Below are 21457 nucleotides of genomic sequence, written 5' to 3'. Positions count from 1 at the left end.
TGTTGCGAAGTAGTGGATTCACCTCTTGGTATAGCGGTCTGTGTTGCTGCCTGCGGTGTGGGAGACCGGGGTTCAACTCCCACTCGGGGCATCGAAGTTTGAGGTGACGTTGTCACAACCGTTACAATGGTGCCGATTGACCCGGATGCCTTGGGTGGAGTGGAGTGAGTTTGAGAGGGTGAGTGTAACGGATGGTATCGTGAAGCGCAGTCAAGAAGGGCTGGTGTTAGGGTTTGAAACCGACCTCAAATGCACGGCACAGACAGGTAGTTCAGAGTTAGCCAAATACTAGGGCGTATTTATTTTCAGAGTCAAAAAGGAGCAAATAACAATCTTGAAACAAAGGGAGACTGCCTTCAGCAGAGTTATCAGCGGCTCTGCAGATCCTCTTGGTGTTCGAGGTGGGGAAACGGTGTTGACGCCGAAGCGGCTCTGCAGATACTCCCAGCTTCAACTCGAGGTGGAAAAGAGAGAGAGAGAGAGAGATCAATAACAGTCCACATCACACAGAGGCAGTGCGGTCTCCTCCTCCCTTAGCTGAGTCCAGAACAAACAAAACGATATCTTCAGTGTTCACCACAACACACACTTTAGCTGAGGGTCAGTGCAAAACAAAAACGATAATCTTCAGTGTCTCTTCTAAACACACACCCCAGCTGAGTCCAGTGCAAGCAAAATGATAATCTTCAGTGTCTCCTTTAACACACAACTTAGCTGAGTCAAGTGTAAGCAAAAATAGAACTCTTCAGTGTTCTACAAAACACACAAAACAGAATAGTCCAAAAAGGGGTTTGGTTCAAACTCACCAAAGCGCGAAGAGTAAAGCGGGTAAACGAGGCGCAGCTCAAAACGGGGGGACAAGGTCTTCACCAGCGGCAATCCACAGATGTCCTGGAGGGAGAGTAGACAAGGCACAGCAACGGGGAACAACAGGCAGAAACAGAAGTATTCAAAGCAGTAATACTCAAAATAACCCGACATCGAATGACAGAAGGTCCGAGTATATGAAGCCTCTGGAGCGCTGATTAGAACACACATCAGGTGCGTGATGGTAATTGACACTTGACCTAGAAGTGTGCGTTAGGCAACCGACCAATCATCACAGTACCTTAAGAAGCGTGTGGCGGGGAAAGAACCAATCCTCACAGTACCCCCCCCTCCACGGGAGCCACCCGGCGACCCACCCGGCCCCGGCCTGCCCGGATGGGACCGAAGGAAGCCGGCGACCAGGGGCACTGAGGAGGACAGAGACAGAGGACCGGCGAGGGAGGCTGGAGACGGGGCTAGAGACAGGGACACAAGGGGAACCCCGGGGCGAAGGACTGGACGCCGCCTGAAGACACTGGGCATGACAGGAGGGGCTCCACCCCCTGATGGTGCCGGAGGACCAGGCGATGTGGGGCTCATGCAGCGCGAGCCAGGGCCGACCCAGGACTACCGAGACAAGAGGGGATCTGGTAATGAAAAACTGGAGTCTCTCAACGTGGTTACCAGCCACGGTGAGGAGGACAGGACAGGTGCGTTGAGTGATGTCAGCCAGGCGGCGATGATCCAGCGCGAAGACCTCCAAGGGCCTCTCGAGGTCCTCAAGTGGAATGTTGGCCCGGGTGGCAAACTCAACTTCCAGGAAACTCCCATCAGCACCAGAGTCAATGAGTGCACCCACCGTCGCCCGCTGGTCCGCCCAGGCTAGGGTGACGTTCGTCAGACGGTTAGGTGGTGCACGGGTGGGGGAACAGGAAAAACGGCTCACCAGGATCTCCCGGGGTCCCGGCGAGCCTGGTCTTCTTGGCCGGGTAGGGCAATTGGAGACACGGTGTCCATCCCGGCCGCAGTAGAGGCAAAGGCCGGACCTGAGCCTGGACTCCCGTTCGGCCGGGCTAATGCGGGTGCGTCCCAGCTGCATGGGTTCCTCCTCGGTCACAGCCCGGGAGGGAAAAAAGCCACCAGTCACGGAGGGGGCAGGACGGTCAGCAGAACAGTCCCGAGGACGGGGGGTCTGGGGAACGTCTGGGGTATCGTGAAGCACAGTCAAGAAGGGCTGGGGTGAGTAGCAGTGCTATGGGTTAAACTCACTCTCACATCCTCAAAGACAGATAGACACGTTGCGAAGTAGTGGATTCACCTCTTGGTATATCGGTCTGTGTTGTTGCCTGCGGCGTGGGAGACCGGGGTTTGACTCCCACTCGGGGCATTGAAGTGCCTTGGGTGGAGTGGAGTGAGTTTGAGAGGGTGAGTGTAACGGATGGTATCGTGAAGCGCAGTCAAGAAGGGCTGGGGTGAGTAGCGGTGCTATGGGTTAAACTCACTCTCACATCCTCAAAGACAGATAGACACGTTGCGAAGTAGTGGATTCACCTCTTGGTATAGCGGTCTGTGTTGCTGCCTGCGGTGTGGGAGACTGGGGTTCAACTCCCACTCAGGGCATCGAAGTTTGAGGTGACGTTGTCACAACTGTTACACATGTACAGAACTGGGAGGGTAAAATAGAGTAGCATTTGACATAAAAAAAAATTCAATCACAATTAACATGATTTCAAGCGGCGTATAATGACGTCTGTGTACCCTTTCAAACGTGGTTCTGAAGAATACAGCACTAGTAGTAGTAGTAGTAGTGTTAGTAGTAGTAGTAGTACTAGCAATAATTTGAGTAGTTTAAGGTTTTACTGTATACTTTAATTTCTCATAGTATATTTAGATTCTAGTGTTTATGTCACCAGACCCCAATGAAATGCACCCCAGTCTACAGCTAGGAAGTGCAAGCGCACAGGTGTACTTTCCAAAGAGCTCAGCTGAACTACGACAACAGATTCCCCAGGACCACAGACAGACAAGGAGAGAATGTTTAGCAAAAACAAGCAACACTTTATTACATAATGGTATTTAAGCAAAACAGACAATACTTTAATACATAATATACAAATTCATAAATCTACCTAAACACTATTAGACTAGATTAAAATACACACACCCCTAGGCCTAGGGTAATTAAAATGAGGAAGCGCTCAATGCACTGACGGCCAACCCCCAGAGCTATTTCCAATTTCCCACCCACAAGTCAAGTCAAGAGTCAAGAGATTTATTTGTCACGGCATACAAGTATACAATGAAATGCGGGTGGTCTTGCCCGCAACGATGTGCAAATAACATATAATAGAATCAACATTGTGCAATAAGCAAGTAACATTGTGCAATAAACAAATAACATGTTAGGGCATATCGGTATATGTACATAAGTTATTTACAGAGCATGGAGGACATACTGGGTCCTTTGGTAGTGTCTAATTTATACAATCTCCGGTTATACTATACTATTTTTTTAAAAGTGACCCTTCTTGGTGGCCATAAGTGTGGGCGTGTCCAGCATGAGTGTGTGCCTGCTCATGTTAAAGTGGCTGCTAGTGTGTGAGCATGTCCAGTGAGTGTGTTGTGCGTGTGCTCATGTGTGCTTGTGTGTCGAGAGTTCAGTGTTCAGGGCTCTGATGGCCTGGGGGAAGAAGCTGAGCCGAAGTCTCTCTGTCCTAGCAGCTGGTGTTCGTAGGCGTCTGCCTGACCTGAGCAGCATGAACAGGCTATTGTTGGGGTGGTGTGGGTCTTTCATTATTCTGCAGGCTCTGGATTTGCACCTCTTGTTGTATAGAACCTGCAGGGGTGGTAGTGCAATACCCGTGGTACGCTCGGCTGAGCGCACCACTCTCTGTAGGGCCTTCTTGTCCTGTGCCGTGCTGTTTCCATACCAGGCAGTGATGTTTCCAGTCAAGATGCTCTCTACAGCTCCGGAGTAGATGGAATGGAGTATCTTCCCAGATACTCTGAACTTCCTTAACTGTCTCAGGTGGTAGAGGCGTTGCTTCGCCTTTTTTACGACTGAGTCTATGTGTGTTGTCCATGTCAGATCCTCTGCGATGTGGACCCCCAGGTACTTAAAGCTGCTCACCCTGTCCACGGTAGCCCCGTTAATCCTCAGTGGTGTGTGTGTCTCCTGCTGTCCTCTCCTATAATCCACGATCAGCTCCTTGGTTTTACCAATGTTCTGGAGCAGGCTGTTGTCCTGGCACCAGCGTTCCAGTACCTCAACCTCCTCCTGGTAGGCCTTCTCGTTGTTGTCCGAGATCAGCCCCACCACCACTGTGTCGTCCGCAAACTTCACTATGGAGTTGGAGCTGAACTTGGCCACACAGTCATGTGTGTATAGTGAGTACAGCAGGGGGCTCAGAACACAGCCCTGGGGGGACCCGATGCTCAGGGTGATGGTGTTGGAGGTCTGACCCCCCACCCTGACCGCCTGGGGCCTTTCACTCAGAAAGTCCAGTATCCAGGGGCTCAGAGCGGAGCTCAGACCTAGCTCGATCAGCTTGTCCACCAGTCTGGTGGGTGTAATGTTTCTATTCTGCCTGTCACTCTTTTTTTTTTTTTTTTAACAATATATTTATTGGGTTTTAGTTTGCAAATTACAACATGTATATCAGCAGAGCAGTATTCAGCAAACATTTTCACCCCGTTCTCCCTCCCCTAACCCCACCCCACAAAATAATAATTAACTTCAAAAACAGGTTCACATAGGAAGGATACAGATTTAAATAAAAAATAAACATAAATAAATAATAATACAACCAAAATGTTTTACACATTAAGTAAAGGGTGTTTCTTGTCGTTTTTACACAATGATAAGAGTTGTCCCACAGTACTCCCCCTAATCCCGTTCTTGTTGAAGCAAGTTCCCAACATTCGTATTATGCTTTAAGAAGTACACAAATGGTCCCCAGGCATTATCAAAAATGTTTTGTTTACGTCTAACAATATACACCATCTTTTCCATTGACATATTGAAGCCATTTCTTTAATCCACATACCAATTCTTGGTCCATCAACATTTTTCCAATTAAGAGCTATTACACGTTTTGCTTGTAATATGCACATATCTATAAATCTAAACTCTTTGCGTTGTAGATGTGGGGTGGTAGGATATAAACCAAGAATAAAAAGCTTGGGATTCAATGGCAACTTCTTTGATAAGATTTGATCGATCAGATCAATAACATCTTGCCAGAAGGTTTTCACTTTCACACATTCCCATATGCAGTGGAACAGTGTCCCCCTTTCCTCACTACACTTAATACAAGTATCTGGAATATTATCATTAAACTTATGCAATTTAACAGGAGTTATATATGTACGCATCAGCCATTTATATTGTATACGTTTTAGGTTGCTACTGACTGTCTGACTCTGTGCCTCTTTACATGCCACGCTCCATTCTTCTAAAGATATTTCCTCCTCTATGTCTTCGTTCCATTGATTCAGTTTTGATTCAGATGATTCATCTGAACCAGATACAAATAAGTCGTATAGCATTGAAATTATACCTTTACCATAACAGTGTCTAGTGACTGCTACCTCTAAGATGGAAATGTTCGGTATATCCAATGAATGGTTCTGAGATGATATAAAACTCCTTAGCTGAAGATATTTAAAAAAGTGATGTTTCGGAATATCATATTTTGTAGATATTTCCGCAAAGGACATGAATACTTCATCCTCCTCCCTGTATACGTCTTGCACTTTCCTTAACCCCTTTTCAGCCCATACTTTAAATCCACTATCGTTTTGCCCTGATTTAAAATTGGCATTGCCCCAAATAGGACTGAACCTGGATCGGGACGAATTTATATTCAAATATTTGAGTGCGTCAAACCACACATCTATCATGTTTAAAATAATGGGGTTGTCTGTATTTTTCTTCAGATATTTACGGTCTCCAGAATACAAATACAGGTGCAAGGGTAAGCTCGGTTTAACAGAGCAGGATTCTGAATGGATCCAAGCAGGGGGATTCTCCGATGAGAAGTAAAACATGATCGTCCGCAGTTGTGCTGCCCAGTAATACCATTGGATATTTGGGCATTTCAGGCCTCCTCGGTCATATGGTAGGTAAAGTAGAGATAGACGTAATCTGGGACGTTTATTTTGCCATATAAAGTTGGTAAACAGTTTCTTGATTCTTGTGAACAAAGACGAGGGGGGGGGTAAAGGGATATTCTGGAATAGGTAGAGAAATTTAGGGAGTATATTCATTTTTAGAATATTAATCCTGCCGATAATTGAGATGGGTAGGGATGTCCAACGCTCTATTGAAGAAGTACTAGCTTCCAGAATTGGGTCATAGTTTATCTGAGAAATCTTATTCACCTCAGGGACAATTTTTATTCCCAAATACGTGAATGTATCTGTTGAGTTGAGAGTAGAAGCACAAACAAGCCCATCCTCCCTCTCTCTTTCATTGAGTAACATTATAGATGATTTGGAGTGATTCACTTTATAGCCAGATATTTTCCCAAATGTTTCAATAAGACTTAGGAGTGCTGGGATAGACCTGTGTAGATTTTTTAGCATTAATATTACATCATCGGCGAAGAGGGCTATCCTATGTTCTATATGACCTTCTCGAATCCCATGAATATCACTGTGCATCCTCACCGCTATAGCAAATGGTTCGATCGCAAGAATGAAAAGTAAGGGCGATAAAGGGCTCCCTTGTGGGCAACTTCTACTAATTTTAAAGGGTTTAGAGACCTTGCTATTCGTCAGAACTTCTGCCGTAAGTCCTGTACAAAGCAATCTAACCCATTTGACGAATGTGTCTCCAAAGCCAAATCGTGTTAACACCTCAAACAGATAAGGCCACTCGACACGGTCGAAGGCCTTCTCTGCATCCAGTGAGAGTAAGGCAGTGTCTGTCGCCCCCTTGTGGTTATATAAAATATTGAGCACACGTCGGACGTTATGAAAACCCTGTCTCCCTTGAATAAATCCATTCTGGTCTTCCCCCACCACCCTAGGTAGAAGGACCTCCAGTCTTCTTGCAATAATTTTACTAATAATCTTGGTATCCGAATTTTGGAGGCTGATTGGACGCATATTTTCACATTTTGTATTAGGTTTCCCTGGTTTTGGAAGTAAAGTGATTAGGGCTCCTCTCATAGATGTGGGGAGAAGACCATTCTCGAAGGATTCCTGAAACATCTCCAAGAGGGGTGATATTAATTTAGTTTGGAATTTCTTATAAATATCTATGGGGATGCCATCTGGGCCTGCTGCTTTTCCAGCCTGCATACAGCCGATTGCATCAGCAATTTCAACGCCAGTTATATTTTGATCTAAAGCCCTACTCTCCTCCTTTGAAATTTTGGGAATATCTAGGTCGTCTAAGAATTGTGTTTGCATGTCCAGGTTAGGAGAACATTCAGAGCTGTATAATTTCCCATAGAAGACTCTAAAAGCCTCATTAATCTCTGTTGGGTCCACTATAGTTCTACCATTTGGGGCTTCAATACAATTGATGGATCTTTCTGCTTGTTGTTGTTTAATGCGCCAGGCGAGAAGTTTTCCAGGCTTTTCCCCCTGATCATAGTAGGACTGTTTGAGTCTTATTAGGTCGGCAGCGGCTTTGTTAGCTGCTAATTCATTGTACTGTGATCTAAGCAGTAGTAGTTTTGAATGAGCATCTGTAGTCGTATGTTTGTTATGATAAATTTCCGTTTCCATTTTTTTTATATCCTGATCTAATTTCTCCATTTCAAGTCTTGTAGCCTTTTTCTTTGAGCTAGTGAAAGAGATTATTTGTCCCCTAATAAAAGCCTTGAAAGCCTCCCACCTTATGCCAGCAGAGGTCTGGGACTTGTTGCATTCAAAATACAGGTCAATCTGTTTCTCCAAAAAGTCTATAAATGTGTGATCCGTGAGCCATCCTGGTTGAAAACGCCATCTTGGTGGGTCATTCACTAGGTTAGTATCTTCATAGTTCAAGGATACCGCTGCGTGGTCCGAAAGAACTATACTGCTATACTGACATTCACCTACTTTGGAGGCAAGCAGTGCTGAGACTAAAAAGTAGTCTATGCGTGAGTGTGTTTTATGAGTGCTGGAATAGCAGGAATACTGCACTGCATTTGGATTGCCATGCCTCCAAATATCCAACAAGTTTAATTCCTTCATAAAATGATGTATTGTCTTTCTCGACTTATTGTGAGTGCCTTCTAGACCAGTTGACCTGTCCTTTGAAGGGTCCAGCGTACAATTAAAGTCACCAGCTATTATGTATTGTCCAGGAAGAGTTGAGGCTGTCAAAAATAAATTATCATAGAATTTAGGGTCCTCTTCATTGGGACCATAAACATTTATCAGCGTTAACGTTTCAGACAGTAACCTACCCTGGACCATAATATATCTACCTGCAGTGTCCCTTACTACATTATGTACCTGTAATGGGACAGACTTATGAATTAGTATCATAACCCCCCTGGCATGAGTGGTGTAGGGGGCAGATAACACTTGGCCCTGCCGCGTGTAGCTTTATGCCAAGCAAGCAGTGCAAAAATTTACCGTAGTGGCATGCAGCAATGCGCCTTTCATTTTCCGCCGCCCAGCGCCCAGGTCGCGCGGAAATAGGCTGTCTATTGCCATTCTCTTTGACAAACTCTAACCTTAACCAGCTCCTTAACAACGCCTAAACTTAACCGTTCTAACCTTAACCAACTCCGAAACAATGCCTAACCTTAACCTTAACCTTAGAAATTATATTGCCATTCTCTTTGACAAACTCTAACCTTAACCAGCTCCTTAACAGCGCCTAAACTTAACCGTTCTAACCTTAACCAACTCCGAAACAATGCCTAACCTTAATCGGCGAAAGAATACACGTTAAAAAAAAATCACGTTAAAAAATATTTTCGATGGGATTCGAACTCGCCAGCAAACAAGCCATAGGATCCACAGCCATGTGTCCTTGCCAATTGAGCTATTTGCTAGATACTGAATAAGGGGCGGTGACTTATATATATTGAGCTCCGCTCGTGTCGCATGCGCGGGCACCTCGCGCGAGCACGCCGGCGCACGCACGCACCTGAGCGAGCACGCCGCCGCCGGTGCACGCGCGGTAGCATTTGTCTGAAAAGAAGGGCGCTTTACCGCACTAGCGTGCGGTGACGAATGCGGAAGCATTTTTGCACTGCTTGCTTGGCATTAACGTACAGGCGGCCCTGCCACCTTTTTGCTACTTTAGGAACATCTTCATTCAAAAGATGCGTTTCTTGTAAAAAAACAATTTTTGATTTCAAATATTTTAACCTGCTCATTACCCGTTTCACCTTTGTAATTTTGTTCAAGCCCCTACAATTCCACGAAGTAAATTTCACCTTGCAGTTATCTGACATTAGTTAATTAATATATATATATCCCTTATGAAAAGGTACACAGACAGCCACACCCATATGAGAGAAGAAAAAATAATAAAACACATCAGGAAAAAACACCCACCCCCCACCCCCTACTAACCTGATGCCCATGCATCTCCCCTCACCCCTCATTTCACTACTGGCCAAACGAGTTTCTCTAACTTGTCTTCCCCCTAAGCTCAAACTAGCTTTCATTTTTTCTAAATACTAATCACAAATAACATATCTAGTGTTGTCTTGAACTGCGCAATGCTTGCAACTTGTAGGTATAGTATCCATTAGGTCAGGGGCTTACTTTAAACGCCAAACACTATTATTACAAATCTGAAACACTTTTAGTACAAACCTGGAACGCGCGCACGCAGGCTGGGAGACGAGGAAAATGTAAAAAGTTAAATGTTTGTAGCCTGCCTCAGAATCTGCAATGCGTTGTAGGAAAAGTCTAAACCAGTGCTGATTTTGTCCATTGAACTAGACTCAGTCCTGTCCGAATAAGAATACAAATAAAAATCAGAGGAAAACTAAACAGTCATAGTCCAACCACGCCTCATTTCGTGGAAATTGCTATTTTTATAACGTCATTTATATATTCACTTATAAGAATACAGTAGGCTCAGTATGACTGTTACTTTCCTTTCGGAGCCTTCCAACGCCGGGACCGTCTCAATAAATCAAATGCTTCGGATAAACTTTTCCACCTCCGCCGGTGTTTGAAAGGTGCGGGCTCTCTCGTTGTGAGTTACCAGCAGCCGGTCTGGAAAGATGATTCGGTGCGTGTGGATCCCCCGGTCTCTTAGCTTCTTCCGCACCTCGTCGTATCCGCGCTGCCTCTTGTGCACACCTGCAGAGAGGTCTATGTGAAGACGAACCGGCTCGTTATTATAAAGGACCCGTCCCTTGGTCCTAGCCGCCCTCAGTACTCTCTCTCTGTCCTTGAAGTTCATGAACTTCATGATTAGGGTCCTTGGGCGTTGAGAGTCAAGTGGCGCACCGATTCTATGAGCACGCTCCAATACTAAGCCCCCTGGTTCAATATTCAGAGCCTCCGATAACCATTTCTCCAAAAATGCAGTTGCATCCTGGCCCTCTGCCTTTTCCGGTAGCCCCACCAACCTGACGTTATTTCTTCGACTCCTGCATTCCAAGTCCTCCACTTTGTCGAGAAGGTTTTTAACGGTGTTCTCCAGAGTGCCAACCTTCGGTATCAGCTTATTAACGTTGTCCTCCGCGTCAGAAATCCGTTGTTCAGTCTGCTCTATGCGGCTTATGCAATCTTGTATCTGTTTCTTTATTTCCGTAATTGTTATTTGCATTTTGTCGAATTTCTTATACAGTCCAGTTTTCATAGTTAGTATGGCTTTCATGATATCTTGGTTGTCTGGACTCAACTTTTCATCATCAGATTCGTCGACGTCCTCGTGTGCGTTAGCCATCTTATTTTCACCCGACTTGGTGGCCTCCTCCTCCACCTCAGACTGTTCAGCTTTCTTTCTATCCTTCTTTGCTTTTTCTTTAGCGTTTTTTCCTGACATTTAGATTCCGGATATTCTTATACTTATACTGCGCGACTTTGAGTGATATTTTGATTAGTTTTGTAGGATTAAATTACATGCTAGCAGCTGAGCCTAAAATGTGCGACCTCCTAGTTACTCGTCATGCCCGGAAGTTGCCTGTCACTATTAGTGTCTAGCAGAAATAACTGAATGTCCACACAATGACATTATAGCTGAAGGTTTGTTTACTTCCATTTGGGGGTTGCATACATGAACTGACAGGTACCGTATCTGACGTCATTATCAAGAGTCTGGGCTAAACCAACTTATGGGTGAAACCATTACGTCAGGATACCACATTTCCCTTCTTTTAAAATAAGTGCATTTAATTATAACACCATATAATTATACCACCATATAACACCATAAGTGCAAATCACATCTATCACAAATCAAATTTTTTTTCTTTTCTTTTCTTCTTTTTTTTTAACAACATCAGTGTAATAATAGTCACAGGTCTAGAATGTCTCTCGGCTTACCTAAGCGGCCTGACCTGGTAGTAATGCCTTGTGGTGGCACAGTTGGGGAATTTTCAACAGTCTGCTGTACAGTCTCAGTGGCCTGAGCCTCGACCTGTTGACCATCCGTTGCCACTCCGTGACGTGTATCTCCCTCGGTGGTCTGTAGGAGGTGACGCCGATTGCGCCGGAGCGTGTGGCCCTCATCCGTGATGATGTTGTAGGATCGCTGGGTCCCTGCTGGTCCGACGACTGTGGCGGGTTTCCACGACCCTGTTGGTTGCTGGAAGCGGATCGTGGCTCCTACTGGCAGTGCAGGCTGTGGTTTGGCATTTCTGTCGTAGTATTGCCTTTGTCGTTTTTGGCACAGTTCTCGTCTGCCTAGAACTGCACCGCGAGAGGCAAGTTCTGGTCGCAGCTGTTTCTCAGTGGTTGGAAGGATTGAGCGCAAACATCGGCTCATCAGCAGCTGTGCTGGTGACTTGAATCCGTCCACTGGTGTGTTTCGGTATTCCAACAGGCTGAGATATGGATCTGACCTCTGTGCATGTGCTTTGTCCATGATGGCTTTAGCTGTTTGCACAGTTTTCTCAGCCAGCCCGTTGCTCTGCGGGTACAGGGGGCTGCTTGTGATGTGCTCAAAATCCCATGTATTCGCAAAGTTCTTGAACTCTTGCGAGCTATAGCACGGTCCATTGTCACTGAGCAATTTCTCACAAATCCCGAACCTGGAAAACATGGCCTTGAGTTTCTGAATCACAGCGGTGGATGTGAGGCTAGTGATTTTTTCTACCTCGAAATACCTACTATAATAGTCAACTGCAACTATATAGTCAGTGTTGTTCCATTTGAACAGATCAGTGGCTATCACCTGCCAAGGTCTCTCTGGAATGGGGTGTGACAGCATTGGTTCTTTGGGGATGGAGTTGCGTCGTTCGAGGCAAATGCTACAAGATCCAACTAGTGTCTCTATTTGTTTGCACATCCCTGGCCAGAATAGAACATCTCTTGCACGCTGCTTACACTTCTCCATGCCGAAGTGGCCTGTGCGTATCCGTGACAGCATGTCACCTCTGAGTGAGTGTGGCACAATGATTTTCACACCTTTAAGCAGAATGCCATTCGATTCTGTTATTTCATCCCGGTGGTTCCAATATTCAGTGATGGCACAGGGGCATTGTCTTGCAGTGTCTGGCCACCCTGATTGGATGATCTTCTTCAAGGCTGAGAGCTGCTCGTCTTTGGCTGTAGCAGTTCTGATGTCTCCCATTTTCCGGTCGCTCACAGGCGCACTGCTTACAACTGAGTGTATTTGCGAGTCCATGCCCTCACTCAGTGAGTCATCACAGCACGCTAGCGGCTTCCTAGATAGTGTGTCTGCCACTGGAATCTGCTTTCCAGGCTTATGAACAATGTTAATGCTATATCTTTGCAACTGAAGTATCATGCGTTGGAGTCTCGGCGGTGCAGCTGCAAGGGGTTTGCACATTATTGTCTCCAGTGGCTTGTGGTCTGACTCGACAGTGGCTTGGTGGAATCGCTTACATCCAAAGAGCATGGCCTACAGCTCCTTTTCGATCTGAGCATAATTGACTTCAGTCTCATTCAGTGCTCTGGACGCGTATGCGACTGGTTTCTCTTGCTGCAGTAGGACTGCTCCCAATCCATATTTGGAGGCATCAACCTGCAGTTTCACATCCTTTGTGTGGTCAAAGTAGGCAAGTACTGGACCTGGCTCTTGTGTTAAAATGCTTTTCACTTGCTGGAAAGCAACATCATGGTTCGAGTCCCATACAAATTCACTGCTCTCTTTCAACAGTTGACGGAGCGGGGCCGTTGCCTCTGAGAGTCTGGGGGCAAATTTTGACAAGTACGTGATCATGCCCAATATTGTCTCCAGCTCTGCTTTACTCTGTGGCGCGGCCATGTCCTTGATCGCCGAAACCTTGTTTGGGTCAGGTCTGACACCTTCTCGTATCAGTGTGTGTCCAAAGTAGTTCACATCTGTCACACAGATGGTGCTCTTGTCTTTGTTCAGTTTTATTCCTATCTGTCTGGTTCTCTCCAGCATGCCACGCAGGTTGGCATCGTGCTCCTCTTTCGTGCGGCCATACACAATGATGTCATCGACAATGGCGGCGACGCCCGGGAGTCCCTCGTAGGCCTCATCCACTCGTCTCTGAAACTCATCTTGTGCAGATATGATTCCGAATGGGAGTCTATTGAACCTATATCTGCCATAGATGGTGTTGAACGTGGTGAGAACGGATGACTCATGGCTGAGTTTTATATTCCAGTACCCAGACCTGGCGTCTAGCACACTGAAATACTGTGCACCCGCTAATTTTGGGGTAATGTCATCTAGAACAGGGAGCGGGTAGTAGGGTCTCAGGATGGCTTTGTTCAGGGGGCGGGGATCTAGACAAATCCTAAGCTTTTTCCTTTTGGGTTTTTCTACAACCACCAGTGCATTGACCCAGTCTGTTGGCTCAGTGACCTTCTGGATTATGTCCATTTTCTCCATTTCATCCAGCTCACTTTTGAGCCGACTACGTAGGGCATATGGTATGCGGCGAGGTGGGCACACCACTGGTGTTACGTCAGGTCTGAGGTGAATGGTACACTCACCGGGAAACAGTCCAATGCCTTCAAACACATCTGCATATTCATCCATGATGTTCATGTGTGGTTTGGGCTGTGCATTGACTGTATGGATTATTTTGACCAAATTCAGGTCTATACATGCTCTCATGCCCAACACAGGTGGAGCATTGGCATCAATTATATCAAAGTCAAGCATGACTGTCTTCTCTTTATATCTGCATGTTAGCCTGCAGGCCCCTTTTACAGTAAGCACATGCCCACCATAGCCTGAGAGCTTGCTGGCCTGCGGGCTTAATACTACATTTCCAAATAGCTCATGGAATGTGTTGGCTGGTATCACATTAGCCTGAGCACCTGTGTCAATTTTAAATTTGAGCTTGTGCCTCTGTTTTCCAATTTGTAATTCTGCAAAGGCTTGTTCTTTGTCTGTGTCTGCATGCTGTTTTGTTATAGTGTCAATGTACAGTTCATCATCATCACTTTGCTGCTCACCAGTGTCAGATATAGCATGCATCCTCTTTGCCTGTGGCTTGATCTGACGTCGCTGTGGTGCTGACCTGCACATCCTGGCAAAGTGGTTGAATTGGTTGCAGTTGTTACATTAACGTCCCTTAGCTGGACATTCCTGAGCACGGCTGTGCTCTCTCCCGCATGCTCCACATTCCTCCTGCATGACGTCAGCCTTGCTCACTGTTTTGCGACCATAACGTGCTTGGTCCGGTTTGAATGGTCTCCTGCTGCTAACTGCGTCCACAGACTGAGTAGCTCCACTCACAGTCGCACACCCCATTGTTTTTAGTTGTTGCTGGGAAATGTCATGTGATCTTGCGATGTCAATCGTCTTCTCCAGCGTTAAATCTGGACCGTAGCAGAGCAGCTTCTCCCTCACTCTTGCCGAGTTAGTGGCAACCACGATTCTGTCTCGGACCATTTCGTCACTTTTGTCGTAATTACAGTCCTTCACTAGCAACTTAAGCTCTGTTACAAACTGATCAAAGTTCTCACTGTCGCCTTGTATCCGTTCGTGGAACGTATAACTTGCAAAAATGGGGTTAGCTTTGGGTATAACATAGGCTTCAAAACCTGCATAGTACGTATTCAGTACCTTCCTTTCGTCTACCGTCAGAGTCCACGTATTGAAGACATCTCTGCCCTTCTCTCCTATCCACAGGAGTAGGTAGCTGCATTTCGCCTCCTCTGTTCTTGCAGACAAAGGTCCCGAAAACATTAACTCCACATGCTGGCGAAACTTACTCCATGCATCGGGTAGAATGGACGAGTCCCAGTCCATTCTCGGCATTGGAACGCCCGAACTGTCCATTCCAAACATTTCCAAAATAAGCTTAAAATTCTGACACCATGTAATGTTTCTATTCTGCCTGTCACTCTTAGTGTCTAGCAGAAAGAACTGAATGTCCACACAATGACATTATAGCTGAAGGTTTGTTTACTTCCATTTGGGGGTTGCATACATGAACTGACAGGTACCGTATCTGACGTCATTATCAAGAGTCTGGGCTAAACCAACTTATGGGTGAAACCATTACGTCAGGATACCACAGTGGGGACTATGGTGTTGAACGCTGAGCTGTAGTCAATGAACAACAGTCTCACATAGCCCCCCTTCTGACGGTCCAGGTGAGAGAGGGTGCTGTGCAGTACTTGGGAGACCGCATCGTCAGTGGACCTGTTTGGCCTGTATGCAAATTGCATAGGGTCCATATCACTGGGGAGGGAGGCACAAATGTGATCCTTGACCAGCCTCTCGAAACATTTCATGGCCACAGAGGTGAGTGCCACCGGTCTGTAGTCATTGAGACCTGCTGGGGAGGGTTTCTTTGGTACCGGGATAATGGTAGACATCTTGAAGCAGGCAGGGACCACTGACTCCTTCAGGGATCGATTAACTATGGTGGTGAACACAGGGGCTAGCTGGTTAGCACAGGACTTAAGTATGCGTCCTGTTATTCCATCTGGGCCAGCCGCCTTCCTGGTGTTCACCTGCATAAATGCTCTTCTCACACTGTGTACCGTCGGGGGGGCGCTGACTTTGTAGTCAGTTATCGTCCTCAGTCCCTGCCATAAGCCTCTTGTGTCATTCTGTGCCATTTGTGCCTCCATCTTGTCGGCATACGTCCTCTTAGCAAGTTTAACAGCCTTGCGCAGAGTGTAGACTGTTGTCTTGTACTCTTCCATGTTTCCTGACTCTCTGCCAAGGTTATAAGCAGTGGTGCGAGAGTTCAGAGCTGCTCTGATAGTACTGTCCACCCATGGTTTCTGGTTCGGGAACACCCTCGCCTTCTTTGTGGGGACAATACTGTCAGCGAGTGTTGTTATAAAGCTCACAACGGTGTCTGTGAACTCGCTGACGTCACTGGTGCTTCTCTCGAACATTCCCCAGTCGACGTCATCGAGTGCGTCCTGAAGCGTGGCCTCTGATTGGTCGGTCCATCTTTTTACCTCACGTGACACGGCGGCGTCATGTGATCTTTGTTTGTAAGCAGGGACCAACAAGATGGCGGCATGATCCGACGTGTTCGTCGCTCCCGCTAATGGTGGAGCCGGTACAGCCTTGTATCCGGCTCTGAACGGGGTGTAACAGTGGTCGAGTGTATTTCCTCCCCTTGTGGAGCAGACGATGTGCTGAAAGAAGGACGGCATGACTTTTTTCAGATTCGCCTGATTGAAATCCCCGGCTACAATCATGGCCGCGTCTGGGTGCTTGATCTGATGTGTGTTTAGATGGTCGTGTAGTTCCGCTGGCGCCCTGCCGACGTTCGCTTGGGGAGGAATGTATACTGCAGTCATGATTACTGCAGTGAACTCGCATGGAAGATGGAAGGGACGACATTGGATCGAGAGGTGTTCCATGTCGGCGGAGCATGAACGGGAGAGTATATGCACTTCCCTGGGGCTAGTCCAGCCGTTGTTGGTCATAAGGCAGAGACCCCCGCCGATGCTCTTCCCGGAGGCCTCTGTACGGTCCGCTCTGAAGATGGTGAAGGAGTTGGAGGGAGAGATGCTGTGATCCGGAGTCACTGGTTTCAGCCAGGTCTCCGTGAAACACAGGATATTGCAGTCCTTCATCTCTCGCTGGAATCGGACCCGTGCTCGTAAATCATCCATCTTACTCTCTAGCGAACGTGCATTCGCCAGGAAGATAGATGGAATAGCCGGACGGTAAGCAGATCTTCTTAGTCTTAATCTGATCCTGCTCCTCTTCCCTCTGTGTTTCTTCTTTGTCCTGCGGCCGGCTTTGTCTCCCGCGTTGTCTTTGTCCCGTCTGATTTCCGTTGGCCAGTCTTGGCATGATAAAGTGTCTCTAAGCTCCTCTTTGAGTCCGGAGTTTAGGTCAATAAGTGACTGGCGGTCGTATGACGTCCCCGCCAGTGATGTTTCGATAAAAAAAGTAGTAAAAACAAACATAATAACAAAAAATGTGCACATTCGTTGCTGAGCAAAACCCACGGCGACTGACTCGGGTCAGTCGCCCCCAAGGCACTACACACGTGAGGAAGAATACTCACACTGCACACAGGTCTGGGACTTTCACACAACTAGTCCAGAATCACACTACACCTAAAAACAGTTCACTGCAAATAGCCTGAAATATATATATATATATCACACCATATCTCAGGGAGTCACGGCAAATGATTATAGAGAACACATGTTATGGCAATACACTCTGGGTGTCACACAGCAAAATAAGGGGGCTTGTATAGGGTAGTGGGTGCTGTTCACCACTAGGGGTTATGGCCAGGGCTAGAATGCTCCTCTCACATCCTAACCTAGGTTTTGGCAGTGGAAGCGCCAAAACACAGACAATACAAAAAGGTTCATTATGAACGGAGCCTGAAGGTGAGGTCAGGGAGGATTCCTCGACCTCCCTCTCTCGTAGCCCCTCATGCCTTCAGGCTAAAAGCGTTCAGTCATGAAACGGGGAAGCAGTGCCCTCCAGGCACATGCCTGTAATATTGTCCTCCTGCCTGCAAGGGAGAGCACAGTTCAGAACAAGCCACACTCCCACGTCCATGTGTTAGAGCAGGGGTGGGCAATTATTTTCCCCAGGGGGCCGAATGAGCAACTGAAAATATGTTGGAGGGCCGGGCCAAAATTCCAAACTCAATTATGCATAATATACATTTTATTTCTATATAAAAAGCAGTAAATGGCATTGTTTTGACCCCTGGTAAGAGTGTATGTTATTATTTGGCAATTAAAAGGTGAGGTTAGCTTTCAAAAATATCATTTATTCAAATAGAATTTATTTCCAAAATGATAAACAAAATGTGAAACATTAATAACAAAGGGCATTTTGAGTTTCATATACTATTGAAACAAGGATTTTCTTAGCTTTCTAAAGACATCACATCATCTTATAGCAAAAATAAACAAGACATGTCACTGAACTGTGTAAAGAAGTGTCCCAGTTTGTAGCCTTTTTTACTTTACATGCCTATATTAAACATTTAATGTTTTCAGAACTGTGCAAAAAAAGAAAAGAAAATATCAAGTGTCCCATTTCACTTGTTATATTTCCACATTTTAGTGTTCTTCAGTTCTTTTTTTTTTCATTCAGTGTGAGAAATCCAGTCTCTGTTGAGCTTTAACAAGTCCATCAAAGTCAGGTTGCATGTCTGAGGTGGAGATGCGAAGCACAGCTGCCAGATGTTCATCAGTGAGAGAGGATCTGTACCTGGACTTGGTAAACGTCATGACTGAGAATGTCTGTTCACATAATGTAGGTGGATCCAAAGAGAACCAACATCTTCTGAGCATGTCTCCTCATGTTTGGAAAGTTCTCCTCCTTGAGCGCAGAGTAGAACTCTAGCAGTGATGCTGACAACTATCAACACTGCAGGTAAAGGGAGAGGAAACCAGCTGCATTTCATCCTCAACCTTTTTGAAATCTTGAAAACGCCTTGAAAATTCATCATGCAGTGCTCCCAACATGGATGAGTACCTGTGCCGGTGATCAGCTGATGGTTTGACTTCTTTCAGGGTTTTCATGTGTTTGAGATTGTTGCTGCCTAGTTGCCTTGAAATTAATTGCAACTTTGTCATGAAGGCTTTCACATGGCTATGCATTTCATGAGCAAAAATGCCCTTGCCCTGCAGTTGTGTGTTCAGTAGGGATGGGTACCGTTCACATTTTAACCGATACGGTACCAGTACCTGTGAATCGATACCGGTACCCAACGGTACCTTTTTTCTGTACTTTAGTCTCTAAAAATTGAATCTACCTACCTCAGTTGTGAGAAAAAAAATCCAAACTTCAAATAACCACACTTTCGACCGTTTTCGGCTTGCCCCGACTGCTTTGTTGTTGAATCAAGTCAAATCCTAGGTAAGCGTATATTGTGCGTGTGAACGTTGACATGAAAAGAAAAAAGTAAAAAAAATAAAAATAAAAAATGTATTATCATGTAATCTTTCGCGGGCCGGTCAGAATCATACAATGCCCAAGTCTGTATTAGAGAGAGTCAGAATGCGCACCTTCAATGCTCTTGACAGAGAGGGGCAGTTCACAGAATGAAATGTGTTCAGAGCACTGCGCTCCAATCCTCCACCATTCAACTAATATTGTTCATATAATTCACAGTTCCAATAACAGTTAATATGAATCCACAATTCCAATGCAATCACAGTTCTTCTATTCCTCCACTGACAGCTCTGGAAACAGTTAGCTCGTCAGGCGCTGTGTTTGACTATCCGATGTATATCCACTCACCCTGGCGCACAGTGTTGCAACAATGTATCTAAATGGCCCGATGCTCCGCTCATTCCGCAGCCCCATGGGCGCTGTCTGAAAAGGTTCGGTAATGACAATCCCACTGGCAGGAAGCATCAATAGCGTTGTGTGTACCAGCAATATCACCAGTCGGCGTCCTCAGGTTTCTCCTTCCTCCTCTGGTCTGGGTTTCGTCCTTCTGTGTCTCACCCCCAGCTGTCAATACTCGCCACCCTTTTGAGCGAGTTTGCGGGGTTCCAGGGCACCGCCCCTATGCGCCAGCCAGCCAATCAGCTTCCTCCGACGGCACAACCTGTAACGCGGTAGATCCCACCGCTCAATGAATACACACACACACACCTGGCTAATGTTCTGCACTCGCCTGATATCAATTACTCCAGCGCATATCACCACATCAGTGCTCCTCCCCTCTCCACTGGAACACCATGGACCTCATCTGACAAGGGAAGAATGTACAGCATAGCACGGCACGGCTATAGGAAATTACCATAAATACATATATTGCATGCACTTGCCTGACAACACTGCCAGGTACGCCTATAGATCCTCACAGGACCATCACTCCAGGCTGCCTGAATACTTTCGACAACAAATGTTTGTTTCGGCGTCTCTGATTGGCCACACGCGTTTCTGGTCATGTGACATGTGCGCCAATCGTGGGACCGCAAGTTTCTACACTGGTTAAGCTTAGGCGCTCTTTCGAAGTTGGTTAAGGTTAGAGTTTGTCTTAGAGCATGGCGATAGAATGCCTGCCCTGATTTCGACGGTTAAGCTTAGGCACTCTTTCGAAGTTGGTTAAGGTTAGAGTTTGTCTTAGAGCATGGCGATAGAACGCCAGGTAGTTTGCAGGCTGTTAGACCCGGAAATAGACGCAGAACTTGCTGTCCCACAATTGGCGCACATGTCACATGTCACATCAGAGCGCAAAACTCGAACGCGGAAACCGACTCATTGCCAGACGTGAGCGATTCGACTCACGCTCACGGCAATGAATCGGCTCTTATGAACGAGTCGCTCATGACCGACCCATCACTAGCGTCTGACTATTTTGCGCATGCAGCATTGGAGGTTATGCCAGCCAAGATGAAGAGGACATCGTTCGGCAGATGGACTGAAGATGAAAGTTGTTGCATGTTAGACAGTTCAGTCAGGCTAGCCATCCCGGCTAAAGACAGGGACAGCTAGTTAGCTTTAGCTACGTTATAATATTAAGTGTGGTTCAGTCGGGATATAGCCATGATGATGTCGGCTAGTAGCTAGCTTAGCTAAAGGCTAACTAGCGTTAGCTAACCTAGAGACAGCGCGTGCAGCATTGTTATGCCAAGATGAAGAGGATGGTCGTTCGGCAGATGAACTTCGTCAACTCCACGCAGTTGTCTCCATCCTCTTGGACGTTTGGTGAGTTTTTAATGCACTCTTTTCTATTCCCGCCGTGGATATCTCTCTCTCTCTCTCTCTCTCTCTGGAGCCAAACTGGCCGACTAGCTGTTGTAGTACTAGTAGCTAACGGTGTGTGGCCTGGTGTCAGCACCTGTATTGCTTTTCTCACGTTGTACAGTTTTTCAGTGGTAGCCGCATAGCTTGCTTCTGCGTTAGCTAATGGTTAGCGATAGCCGGGTTGAGCTAACTGTTAGCCAGTTAGCTGTTTAGCTACGACGTTAGCTGCCGGCTGCGCTCGGCTGGGAACGTTAGTTTGATGCTATCAGTTAGCCTAGAGTTAGCTGTTAGCTTGTGCTACGACCATTGACATTAGCCGTGAGAATAGCAGGGGGTTCTGGCACTCTGACTACGACATCATCTTTGACAGAAGATGTAGTCGGGCCTGCACCATGACAAGGCTCCGGCCATAGCTTC

This window comes from Notolepis coatsorum (assembly GCF_963971535.1).
Source record: "Notolepis coatsorum genome assembly, chromosome: 4".
In the NCBI taxonomy this organism is placed as follows: domain Eukaryota; kingdom Metazoa; phylum Chordata; class Actinopteri; order Aulopiformes; family Paralepididae; genus Notolepis; species Notolepis coatsorum.
The sequence above is the reverse complement of the archived record's forward strand: the minus strand, read 5'-3'. Positions refer to the sequence as shown.